Here is a 14,394-nt window from a genome sequence, read left to right as displayed (position 1 = left end):
TGACAGGACCCCAATTTCCTTTGCTCAGGAAGACGCGGAAAGGACTTCCGGATTGGCTTCTGAAAAGCTGTTGTTATAGACGGCTAATAGCTCCGGCTTTGATTTTATTTGATAGGTAGGCCCTGACAATATCATCGTAAAGTATGTTTTTTCAATATAGTTTAATCAGATTATTGAAATTTTTTCAGGAGTTTTGGCGTGTTCCGTTCTCTGAGTTTGTTGACGATGGAGAGCTTCGCGCCACTTGGCAAGTTTTGCTTGCTAAATCGAGAGAGGAAAAGGCCGTTCTAAAACCAAACAACGATTGTTCCCGACAAAGGACCCCTTGTACAACATTCTGATGGAAGATCATCAAAAGTAGGACCCATTTATGATGTTATTTCATATATCTGTCGAACATGTGTACTATTAGTTTGCGCCCAGATTTTGGGCGCTCTCTCGCCATAACGTAAGCTGGATGTTGTACTGAAGTTATTTTTAGAATTCTAACACGGCGATTGCATTAAGAACTAGTGTATCTATCATTTCCTATACAACATGTATTTTTTAGTAAAGGTTATGAATAGTTATTTGGTCAGAATAGGTGAGTGTCATAAATTTACCCGGACATTCTGGGAAAAAGATGCAAAGTTTTCCCAATGTATAACCACGATTTGTGCCGCTAAATATGCACATTTTCGAAGAAGCCATATACAGTGGGGAGAACAAGTATTTGATACACTGCCGATTTTGCAGGTTTTCCTACTTACAAAGCATGTAGAGGTCTGTAATTTTTATCATGGGTACACTTTAACTGTGAGAGACGGAATCTAAAACAAAAATCCAGAAAATCACATTGTATGATTTTTAAGTAATTAATTAGCATTTTCTTGCATGACATAAGTATTTGATACATCAGAAAAGCAGAAGTTAATATTTGGTACAGAAACCTTTGTTTGCAATTACAGAGATCATACGTTTCCTGTAGTTCTTGACCAGGTTTGCACACACTGCAGCAGGGATTTTGGCCCACTCCTCCATACAGACCTTCTCCAGATCCTTCAGGTTTCGGGGCTGTCGCTGGGCAATACGGAATTTTAGCTCCCTCCAAAGATTTTCTATTGTGTTCAGGTCTGGAGACTGGCTAGGCCACTCCAGGACCTTGAGATGCTTCTCACGGAGCCACTCCTTAGTTGCCCTGGCTGTGTGTTTTGGGTCGTTGTCATGCTGGTAGACCCAGCCACGACCCATCTTCAATGCTCTTACTGAGGGAAGGAGGTTGTTGGCCAAGATCTCGCGATACATGGCCCCATCCATCCTCCCCTCAATACGGTGCAGTCGTCCTGTCCCCTTTGCAGAAAAGCATCCCCAAAGAATGTTTCCACCTCCATGCTTCACGGTTGGGATGGTGTTCTTGGGGTTGTACTCATCCTTCTTCTTCCTCCAAACACGACGAGTGGAGTTTAGACCAAAAAGCTATATTTTTGTCTCATCAGACCATATGACCTTCTCCCATTCCTCCTCTGGATCATCCAGATGGTCATTAGCAAACTTCAGACGGGCCTGGAAATGTGCTGGCTTGAGCAGGGGGACCTTGCGTGCGCTGCAGGATTTTAATCCATGACGGCGTAGTGTGTTACTAATGGTTTTCTTTGAGACTGTGGTCCCAGCTCTCTTCAGGTCATTGACCAGGTCCTGCCGTGTAGTTCTGGGCTGATCCCTCACCTTCCTCAAGATCATTGATGCTCCACGAGGTGAGATCTTGCATGGAGCCCCAGACCAAGGGTGATTGACCGTCATCTTGCACTTCTTCCATTTTCTAATAATTGCGCCAACAGTTGTTGGCTTCTCACCAAGCTGCTTGCCTATTGTCCTGTGGCCCATGCCAGCCTTGTGCAGGTCTACAATTGTATCCCTGATGTCCTTACACAGCTCTCTGGTCTTGGCCATTGTGGAGAGGTTGGAGTCTGTTTGATTGAGTGTGTGGACAGGTGTCTTTTATACAGGTAACGAGTTCAAACAGGTGCAGTTAATACAGGTAATGAGTGGAGAACAGGAGGGCTTCTTAAAAAAAAAACAGGTCTGTGAGAGACGGAATTCTTACTGGTTGGTAGGTGATCAAATACTTATGGCATGCAATAAAATGCAAATTAATTACTTAAAAATCATACAATGTGATTTTCTGGATTTTTGTTTTAGATTCCGTCTCTCACAGTTGAAGTGTACCTATGATAAAAATGACAGACCTCTACATGCTTTGTAAGTAGGAAAACCTGCAAAATCAGCAGTGTATCAAATACTTGTTCTCCCCACTGTATGTATTGTGTAATATGATGTTATAGGACTGTCATCTGATGAATTTTGAAAAGGTTAGTGAAAAAATTAATATATTTTGCTGGTTTATTCGTTATCGCTATTGTTGGCTTGAATCAATGCTGTTGTGTGGTTGGCTATTGTAGTAAGCTAATATAATGCTATATTGTGTTTTCGCTGTAAAACACTTAAAGAATCGGAAATATTGGCTGGATTCACAAGATGTTTGTCTTTAATTTGCTGTACACCATGTATTTTTCATAAATGTTTTATGATGAGTATTTAGGTATTTCAATTTGGTCTCTGTAATTGTTCTAGCTGCTTCGGTACTATTTCCGATTGTAGCTGCAATGTAAAACTATGATTTATACCTCAAATATGCACATTTTTCGAACAAAACATAGATTTATTGTATAACATGTTATAAGACTGTCATCTGATGAAGTTGTTTCTTGTTTAGTTTGATTGGTTCTTGGTTAGTTAGGTTGGTTTTGTGCATGCTACCTGTGCTGTGAAAAATGTTTGTTCTTTTTTGTATTTGGTGGTGAGCTAACATAAATATACGTGGTGTTTTCGCTGTAAAACATTTTAAAAATCGGACATGTTGGCTGGATTCACAAGATGTGTATCTTTCATTAGCTGTATTGGACTGGTTAATGTGTGAAAGTTAAATATTTCTAAAAAATATATTTTGAATTTCGCGCCCTGCACTTGGACGGGCTGTTGTCATAAGTGTAGCGGCACCGCCCTGCAGCCATAAGAAGTTAACTTCTTGCCGCACGGATCCCTTTAGCGGGATCATTTTCGTAAACAACCGCTGAATTGCAGAGCACCAAATTCAAAAATAATACTAAAAATATTTATAATCATGAAATCACAAGTGAAATATACCAAAACACAGCTTAGCTTGTTGTTAACTTCTCTGCGCTACGGATCTCTTTTACGGGATCATTTTCCTAAACAACCGCTGAATTGCAGGGCTCAAAATGTTACTAAAAATATTTATAATCATGCAATCACAAGTGAAATATACCAAAACAAAGCTTAGCTTGTTGTTAATCCACCTATCGTGTCAGATTTTGAAAATATGCTTTACCGAGAAAGAAATCCAAGCTTTTGTGAGTGTATCAATCAATGCTACAACAGCTAGCCCCAAATTAGCATGGTCACGAAAGTCAGAAAAGCAATAAAATGAATCGCTTACCTTTGATAATCTTCGGATGTTTGCACTCGCGAGACTCCCAGTTACACAATAAATGTTATTTTTGTTCGATAAATATTACTTTTATAACAAAAAAACGGCATTTGGTTTGCGCGTTATGTTCAGAAAACCACAGGCTCGTTCCGGTCCTGAAAGGCAGACGAAAATTCCTAAAAGTATCCGTAATGTTCGTAGAAACATGTCAAACGTTTTTTATAATCAATCCTCAGGTTGTTTTTAACATACATAATCGATAATATTTCAACCGGACGGTAACCTATTCAATAAAAGAGAGAAAATGTCGAGCTACCCCTCTCGCGCGCAGGAACTAATCAAAGGACACCTGACTTGTTTTGATAAATCTTGCTCATTTTTCAAAATAAAAGCCTGAAACTATGTCTAAAGCCTGGTCACAGCCTGAGGAAGCCATTGGAAAAGGAATCTGGTTGATACCCCTTTAAATGGAGGAGGGGAAGGCAATGAAACAGGGATTTAAAAAAAGGCACTTCCGGGTTGGATTTCCTCAGGTTTTCGCCTGCAAAATCAGTTCTGTTATACTCACAGACAGTATTTTGACAGTTTTGGAAACTTTAGAGTGTTTTATATCCTAATCTGTCAAATATATGCATATTCTAGCATCTGGACCTGAGAAATAGTCCGTTTACCTTAGGAACGTTATTTTTCCAAACATAAAAATTCTGCTCCCTAGCTGAAAGAAGTTAGTGCGCTTCCACAGCCCGGTGAGACCTGTGCCGGCTCTCACGGTTTCCCCAGTTCGCCAGGAGAACCCAGTGCGGCCTGTTCCAGCTCCCTGCACGTGCCGGGCAAAGGTGGGCTTGCAGCCAAGAGGAGCGGTACAAGGGCTAAGCACCAGAGCTTCAGTGCTCCCCCGCAGCCCGGTTCGACCTGTGCCTGCGCTCTGGAGGTGCCGGGCTAAAGTGGGCATTCAGCCTGGAAGAGTGGTGCCAAGGCTACGCACCAGATTGCCAGTGCGCCCCCACAGCCCAGTGTATCCGGTGTCTCGGCCTAGGAAGAGGCCTCCTGTATGTCTCCCCAGCCTGGTGAGTCCTGTGCATGCTCCTAGAGTGTGCATGCTCCTAGAGTGTGTCTCCTCACCTGTGTGTCTCCCCAGCATGGTGAGTCCTGTGCCTGCGCCCTGTCCGGAGCTGCCAGGGTCGCCCTCCTGTCCGGAGCTGCCAGGGTCGCCCTCCTGTCCGGAGCTGCCATGGTCGACCTCCTGTCCGGAGCTGCCAGGGTCGCCCTCCTGTCCGAAGCTGCCAGGGTCGCCCTCCTGTCTGGAGCTGCCAGGGTCGCCCTCCTGTCCGGAGCTGCCAGAGTCTCCCTCCTGTCCGGGGTCGGCGGCGAGGTTCCCCGCTCCAGAGGCGCCACCTAAGTGGGCCAAGCCTGAGGTGGAGCGGGGTCCACGTCCCGCACCAAAGCCGCCACTGCGGATAGATGCCCACCCAGACCCTCCCCTATAGGTTTAGGTTTTGCGGCCGGAGTACCTATCGGGGGGGGGGGGGGGGGGGGGGGGTACTGTCACGCCCTGACCTTAGAGATCCTTTTTATGTCTCTATTTTGGTTTGGTCAGGGCGTGAGTTTGGGTGGGCATTCTATGTATTGTGTTCTATGTTTTCTATTTCTGTGTGTTTGGCCGGGTGTGGTTCTCAATCAGAGGCAGCTGTCTATCTTTGTCTCTGATTGAGAACCATACTTAGGTAGCTTTTCCCACCTGTATTATGTGAGAAGTTGTTTTCTGTTTTGTGTTGCTACACCTGACAGGACTGTTTCGTTTTCGTTCATTTTCTTTTGTTATTTTGTTTCGTGTTCTGTTTAAATAAAAATAACATGAACACTTACGACGCTGCGCTATGGTCCACACCTAATTCAACAGACGATCGTTACACCGAGAATGCGCTGACCATCTGGCAAGTGTATTCATTGACATTTTCAACAACTCCCTGTCTGAGCCTGTAATAACAACATGTTTCAAGCAGACCACCATAGTCCCTGTGCCCATGAACACTAAGGTAACCTGCCTAAATGACTACAGACCCATGAAAAACTTTGAAAGTGTTGTCATGGCCCACATCAACACCATTATCCCAGAATCCCCCCTCCCCCCCCCCCAGGAAAAACTGCTCCTTCAAGTTGGATGGGTTCCGCTTGTGTACAGCAATCTTTAAGTAATACCACAGATTCTCAATTGGATTCAGTTCTGGTCTTTGACTAGGCCGTTCAAAGACATGTAAATGTTTCCCCTTAAACTACTTTAGTGTTGCTTTAGCAGTATGCTTAGGATCATTGTTCTGCTGGAAGATGAACCTCCGTCCCATTCTCAAATCTTTGGAAGACTGAAACAGGTTTCCCTCAAGAATTTCCCTGTATTTAGCGCCATCCATCTTTCCTTAAATTCTGACCAGTTTCCCAGTCCCTGCAGATGAAAACATCCCCACAGCATGATGCTGCCACCACCATGCTTCCCTGTGGGGATGGTGTCTTGGGGTGATGAGAGGTGTTGGGTTTGGGCCAGACATAGCATTTTCCTTGATGGCCAAAAAGCTACATTTTAGTCTCATCTGAACAGAGTACCTTCTTCCATATGTTTTGGGAGTCTTCCACATGCATTTTGGCGAACAAAAGGCATGTGCTTCTTTTTTTCTTTTTTTCTGGCAACTCTTCTGTAAAGCCCAGCTCTGTGGAGTGTTTGGCTTAAAGTGGTCCTATGGACAGATACTCCAATCTCCGCTGTGGAGCTTTGAAGCTCCCTCAGGGTTATCTTTGGTTTCTTTGTTGCCTCTGATTAATGTCCTCCTTGCCTGGTCCGTGAGTTTTGGTGGACGGCCCTCTCTTGGCAGGTTTGTTGTGGTGCCATATTATTTCCATATGTGTATTTATACTGAGGTCATGTGACAGATCACTTCACCAATTGCCTATTTTGTGTATGTCCATTACATGAAATCCAAATAGAAATCTATTTAAATTACAGTTTGTAATGCAACAAAATAGGAAAAATGCCAAGGTGGATGAATGCTTTTGCAAGGCACTGTATGTGAGAATGCTATTCATTGACTACAGCTCAGCGTTCAACACCATAGTGCCCTCAAAGCTCGTCACTAAGCTAAGGACCCTGGGACTAAACACCTCCCTCTGCAACGGGATCCTACACTTCCTGAAGGGCCACTCCCAGGTGGTAAGGGTAGGTAACAACACATCCGCCACACTGATCCTCAAATCAAGGGTGCGTGCTCAGTCCCCTCCTGTACTCCCTGTTCACTCATGACTGCACGGCCAGGCACGACTCCAACACCATCATTAAGTTTGCTGATGATACAACAGTGGTAAGCTTGATCACCGACCATGATGACACAGCCTATAAGAAGGAGGTCAGAGACCTGACCATGTGGTGCAAGAATAACAACCTCTCCCTCAACGTGATCAAGACAAAGGAGATGATTGTGGACTACATGTAAGGGGTGCGTACTGGTGGCAGAGTAGTCAGACGCAGGAGAGCAAAAACTGTGTTTCCAACGGCGCAGTTTAATAATAAAAACCCACCGGGAAACAGAAAAATCAATAAATGGGTACAAAACCCGATGCACACCAGACATAACATGCACAAGCACTTACAATAAACAATACCGGACAAGGACATGGGGGGAACGGAGGGATAAATACACAACATGTAATTGATGGAATTGAAACCAGTTGTGTGTGAAGACAAGACAAAACAAATGGAAAATGGAAGGTGGATCGGAGATCCTTTCTCATCGACGGGGCTGTAGTGGAGCAGGTTGAGAGCTTCACATTCCTTGGTGTCCACATCACCAACAAACTAACATGGTCCAAGCACATCAAGACAGTCGTGAAGAGGGCATGGCAAAACCTATTCCCCCTCAGGAGACTGAAAAGATTTGGCATCCTCAAAAGGTTTTACAGCTGCACAATCGAGAGCATTCTGGCAGGTTGCATCACTGCCTGGTATGGCAACTTCGCAGCCTCTGACCGCAAGGCACTACAGAGGGTAGTGAGTACGGCCCAGTACATCACCGGGGCCAAGCTTCCTGCATTCCAGGATCTCTATACCAGGCAGTGTCAGAGGAAGGCCCTAAAAATGTTCAAAGACTCCAGCCACTCTAGTCATAGACTGTTCTCTCTGCTACCACACGGCAAGGGGTACAGGAGCGACAAGTCTAGGTCCAAGAGGCTCTAAACAGCTTCTAGCCCCAAGCCATGAGACTCCTGAACATCTAATCAAATACCTAAATTACCTCGACACGGTGCCCCCGCACATTGACACGTTGACTCTGAACCGGTACCCTCTGTATATAGCCCTGCTATTGTTATTTACTGCTGCTCCTAAATTATTTGTTTTTCTTATCTCGTTTTTTGGGGGGGGGTATTTTCTGAAAACTGCATTGTTGTTTATTAAGGGCTTGTAATTAAGCATTTAACTGTGAGGTTTACACCTGCTGTTTTTGGCGTGTGTGACAAATACAATTTGATTTGACGTAAAGGGGGACACTGTTTGGCCAGGGGACACTATTTGGCATGACAAATAGTGTCAAATAGTGTCACCCTAAAAGGCTTAGACTTTAGGGTGAAAAATATCCCACGAATCTGCTCCAGAAATAAACATTTTTAGCTATGGTAAAATAGGTCTTTAGTTTTGAATGGTTTGAACTGGAGCCATGCTCCATTTGTTTCTATGGCAGAGGCTGTGGTATAGCTAAGCGGCACATTGGTTGTGAACCACTGATCTAAGTTACCAAATAATCAACAACTACGAAAAGAAACCTACGTTTGAACGAAAATGTATGACTTTTAAGACATGACATAATTCCAATCTATTGGAAATAGTTGGAAAATATATTGTGTGTGTAGTAACCCCCTGATGTCCTTGCCGTGTCCGAATCCTGGCTTAGGAAGGCCACCAAAAATTCTGGGATTTCCATACCCAACAATAACACTTTCCGTCAAGATAGAACTGCCAAAGGGGGAGGAGTTGCAATCTACTGCAGAGATAGCCTGCAAAGTTCTGTCATACTTTCCAGGTCTATGCCCAAACAGTTCGAACTTCTAATTTTAAAAATTAATCTCTCCAGAAATAAGTCTCTCACTGTTGCCGCCTGCTACCGACCCCCCTCAGCTCCCAGCTGTGCCCTGGACACCATCTGTGAATTGATCGCTCCCCATCTAGCTTCAGAGTTTGTTCTGTTAGGTGACCTAAACTGGGATATGCTTAACACCCCGGCAGTCCTACAATCCAAGCTTGATGCCCTCAATCTCACACAAAACATCAAGGAACCCACCAGGTACAACCCTAAATCCGTAAACATGGGCACCCTAATAGACATTATCCTGACCAACCTGCCATCCAAATACACCTCTGCTGTCTTCAATCAAGATCTCAGCGATCACTGCCTCATTGCCTGTATCCGCCACGGGTCCGCGGTCAAACGACCACCCCTCATCACTGTCAAATGCTCCCTAAAACACTTCTGCGAGCAGGCCTTTCTAATCGACCTGGCCCGGGTACCCTGGAAGGATATTGACCTCATCCCGTCAGTTGAGGATGCCTGGTCATTCTTTAAAAGTTACTTCCTCACCATATTAGACAAGCATGCTCCGTTCAAAAAATGCAGAACCAAGAACAGATATAGCCCTTGGTTCACTCCAGACCTGACTGCCCTCGACCAGCACAAAAACATCCTGTGGCGAACTGCAATAGCATCGAAGAGCCCCCGCGATATGCAACTGTTCAGGGAAGTCAGGAACCAATACACGCAGTCAGTCAGGAAAGCAAAGGCCAGCTTTTTCAAGCAGACATTTGCATCCTGTAGCTCTAACTCCAAAAAGTTCTGGGATACTGTAAAGTCCATGGAAAACAAGAGCACCTCCTCCCAGCTGCCCACTGCACTGAGGCTAGGTAACACGGTCACCACTGATAAGTCCGTGATAATCGAAAACTTCAACAAACATTTCTCAATGGCTGGCCATGCCTTCCTCCTGGCGACTCCAACCTTGGCCAACAGCCCCGCCCCCCCCGCTGCTACTCGCCCAAGCCTCCCCAGCTTCTCCTTTACCCATATCCAGATAGCAGATGTTCTGAAAGAGATGGAAAACCTGGACCCATACAAATCAGCTGGGCTTGACAATCTGGACCCCCTATTTCTGAAACTGTCCGCCGCCATTGTCGCACCCCCTATTACCAGCCTGTTCAACCTCTCCTTCGTATCATCTGAGATCCCCAAGGATTGGAAAGCTGCCGCGGTCATCCCCCTCTTCAAAGGGGGAGACACCCTGGACCCAAACTGTTACAGACCTATATCCATCCTGCCCTGCCTATCTAAGGTCTTCGAAAGCCAAGTCAACAAACAGATCACTGACCATCTCGAATCCCACCGTACCTTCTCCGCTGTGCAATCCGGTTTCCGAGCCGGTCACGGGTGCACCTCAGCCACGCTCAAGGTACTAAACGATATCATAACCGCCATCGATAAAAGACATTACTGTGCAGCCGTCTTCATCGACCTGGCCAAGGCTTTCGACTCTGTCAATCACCATATTCTTATCGGCAGACTCAGTAGCCTCGGTTTTTCTAATGACTGCCTTGCCTGGTTCACCAACTACTTTGCAGACAGAGTTCAGTGTGTCAAATCGGAGGGCATGTTGTCCGGTCCTCTGGCAGTCTCTATGGGGGTACCACAGGGTTCAATTCTCGGGCCGACTCTTTTCTCTGTATACATCAATGATGTTGCTCTTGCTGCGGGCGATTCCCTGATCCACCTCTACGCAGACGACACCATTCTATATACTTCCGGCCCTTCCTTGGACACTGTGCTATCTAACCTCCAAACGAGCTTCAATGCCATACAACACTCCTTCCGTGGCCTCCAACTGCTCTTAAACGCTAGTAAAACCAAATGCATGCTTTTCAACCGTTCGCTGCCTGCACCCGCACGCCCGACTAGCATCACCACCCTGGACGGTTCCGACCTAGAATATGTGGACATCTATAAGTACCTAGGTGTCTGGCTAGACTGCAAACTCTCCTTCCAGACTCATATCAAACATCTCCAATCCAAAATCAAATCAAGAATCGGCTTTCTATTCCGCAACAAAGCCTCCTTCACTCACGCCGCCAAACTTACCCTAGTAAAACTGACTATCCTACCGATCCTCGACTTCGGCGATGTCATCTACAAAATAGCTTCCAATACTCTACTCAGCAAACTGGATGCAGTTTATCACAGTGCCATTCGTTTTGTTACTAAAGCACCTTATACGACCCACCACTGCGACCTGTATGCCCTAGTCGGCTGGCCCTCGCTACATGTTCGTCGTCAGACCCACTGGCTCCAGGTCATCTACAAGGCTATGGTAGGTAAAGTGCCGCCTTATCTCAGTTCACTGGTCACCATGGCTACACCCACCCGCAGCACGCGCTCCAGCAGGTGTATCTCACTGATCATCCCTAAAGCCAAAACCTCATTTGGACGCCTTTCCTTCCAGTTCTCTGCTGCCTGCGACTGGAACGAATTGCAAAAATCTCTGAAGTTGGAGACTTTTATCTCCCTCAACAACTTTAAAAATCTGCTATCCGAGCAGCTAACCGATCGCTGCAGCTGTACATAGTCCATCTGTAAACTACCCACCCAATTTACCTACCTCACCCCCCATACTGCTTTTATTTATTTACTTTTCTGCTCTTTTGCACACCAGTATCTCTTCTTGCACATGATCATCTGATGATTTATCACTCCAGTGTTAATCTGCTAAATTGTAATTATTCGATTTATTGCCTACCTCATGCCTTTTGCACACATTGTATATAGATTCTCTTTTTTTCTACCATGTTATTGACTTGTTTATTGTTTACTCCATGTGTAACTCTGTGTTGTCTGTTCACACTGCTATGCTTTATCTTGGCCAGGTCGCAGTTGCAAATGAGAACTTGTTCTCAACTAGCCTACCTGGTTAAATAAAGGTGAAATAAAATAAATAAAAAAATTAAAGAAATACGAAGTGGCACGCCAAATTTTACACAACCATATGACATACATAGGAAAATCACAAAAATATTTTTGTTTATATGTATTTATATACAGTACATGTGTGTGTCCGTGTGTGCGTGTGTTGCTGTCGTACATGCAGTCTTTCTGTTCTTTCAAGGAAGTGTATTTGTGTTCCTGGCAGTTGTATGAGCCTTTCCTATGTATGAGCCTTTCTTATAATGTTTTCATTTTCAAATCACTCAAAAAAGTTGTTATTTAGTCAGCATCATTATGAATGGTTTAACCTTTAATAGTTGTTATTTATTCAGCATCATTATGAATGGTTTAACCTTTAAAACCTCTTGGAAATAGGGGGCGCTGTTTTCACTTTGGGAAAAAATCGTCCCCAAATTAAACGGCCTCGTACTCTGTTCTAGATCATACAATATGCATATTATTATTACTATTGGATAGACAACACTCTGAAGTTTCTAAAACTGTTTGAATTATATCTGTGAGTAAAACAGAACTCATTTGGCAGCAAACTTCCAAACAGGAAGTGAGAATTCTGAAAATGGGGCTCTGTGTCAGGGCCTGCCTATTCAATTACCTTATATTTATGGATCTGTATGCACTTCATACGCCTTCCACTAGATGTCAACAGGCAGTAGAATGTTGAATGGGGTGTCTAGCTTGATGTGAGACCGAATGAGAGCTTTTGGAGTGACAGGTCCGCCCTATTGGCAGTATTCAACTGCGCACCAGGGAACCCCACATTGTCTTCTGAAATGTGTTAGGTATACACGACGAAATGCTCTGGCTCGGACTTTATTGGATACATATGATAAAAACATCATAAAGATGGATTTTCAACCGAGTTTGACCAGTTTATTCGACGTTTATTGTGAATTTTGGAATTTTTCGTTCCATGCGCCAAGAGTTCTTGGACATGTGCGCTCCACATGGCTAGCCAAAGTTGCTAATTCGACAGAAGAAATGGACATTCTAAAACAAAACAACAATTTATTATGGAACTAGGACTCCTTGCACTACATTCTGATGGAAGATCATCAAAGGTTAGAGAATATTTATGATGTTATTTCGTATTTTTGCGGTTTATGTTGGCTCCAACAAGGCAGAGAATTGGTGGGCGCTGTCTGAAAATATTGCATGCTGTACGTTGTACTAAAGTAATTTTTTTTTTTATCTAACACAGCGGTTGCATTAAAAACCAGTGTATCTTTAATTTGCTGTACAACATGTATTTTTTAGTAAAGTATATGATGAGTTCTTTGGTTAGATAACGTGACTGTCCAAAATATCTCCGGGCAATTTTGTGCATTATGGCTACGTATTCACAATGTAAAACCAGGATTTGTAGCTCTAAATATGCAAATTTTCGAACAAAACATAAATGTATTGTATAACATGATGTTATAAGACTGTCATCTGATGAAGTTGTCCAAAGGTTAGTGATTAATTTTATCTCCATTTGTGGGTTTTGTGAAAGCTATCTTTACGGTGAATAAATGGCGTTGTGTGTTTGGCTATTGTGGTGAGCTAATATAAATATATATTGTGTTTTCGCTGTAAAACACTTAAAAAATCAGAAATATTGGCTGGATTCACAAGATGTTTATCTTTCATTTGCTGTATTGGACTTGTGATTTCATGAAATTTTATTATATTATATCCCTGTGGCGCTAGGCTATGCTATGCTAGTCAGCGTTTCTGATGAGAATGATCCCGGATCCGGGATGGGTAGTCCAGAAAGGTTTTAACTAACCTCCAGACGAGCTTCAATGCCATACAACTCTCCTTCCGTGGCCTCCAACTGCTCTTAAACGCAAATACAAATAAATGCATGCTATTCAACCGATCATTGCCCGCACCTGCCCGCCCATCCAGCATCACTACTCTGGACGGCTCGGACTTAGAATACGTGGATAACTACAAATACCTAGGTGTCTGGCTAGACTGTAAACTCTCCTTCCAGACTCACATTAAGCATCTCCAATCCAAAATTAAATCTAGAATCGGCTTCCTATTTCACAACAAAGCATCCTTCACTCATGCTACCAAACATACCCTCGTAAAATTGACCATCCTACCGATCCTCGACTTCGGCGATGTCATCTATAAAATAGCCTCCAACACTCTACTCAACAAATTGGATGCAATCTATCACAGTGCCATCCGTTTTGTCACCAAAGCCCCATACACTACCCACCACTGCGACCTATACGCTCTCGTTGGCTGGCCCTCGCTTCATACTCGTCGCCAAACTCACTGGCTACAAGTTATCTACAACTCTCTGCCAGGTAAAGCCCCGCCTTATCTCAGCTCGCTGGTCACCATAGCAGCACCCACTCGTAGCACGCGCTCCAGCAGGTATATCTCACTGGTCACCCCTAAAACAGAATGCTATTTTGGTCGCCTTTCCTTCCAGTTCTCTGCTGCCACTGACTAGAACGAACTGCAAAAATCACTGAAGCTAGAGATTCCCATCTCCCTCAATAGCTTTAAGCACCAGCTGTCACAGCAGCTCACAGATCACTGCACCTGTACATAGGCCATCTGTATACAGCCCATCTATCTACCTCATCCCCATACTGTATTTATTTATTTTGCTCTTTTGCACCCCAGTATCTATATTGCACATCCATCTTCTGGACACCTACCATTCCAGTGTTTAATTGACATAACTTCGCCACCATGGCCTATTTATTGCCTTAACTCCCTTATTTTACCTAATTTGCACTCACTGTATATAGACTCTTTGTTTTCTTTTTTTCCCACTGTATTATTGACTGTAGGTTTTGTTCATTCCATGTGTAACTCTGTGTTGTATGTGTCGAACTGCTATTCTTTATTCTTGGCCAGGTCGCAGTTTCAAATGAGAAC

The sequence above is a fragment of the Salvelinus alpinus genome, chromosome 1 (genome assembly GCF_045679555.1).
Source record: "Salvelinus alpinus chromosome 1, SLU_Salpinus.1, whole genome shotgun sequence".
Taxonomy (NCBI): domain Eukaryota; kingdom Metazoa; phylum Chordata; class Actinopteri; order Salmoniformes; family Salmonidae; genus Salvelinus; species Salvelinus alpinus.
Note: the sequence above shows the minus strand (reverse complement) of the source record.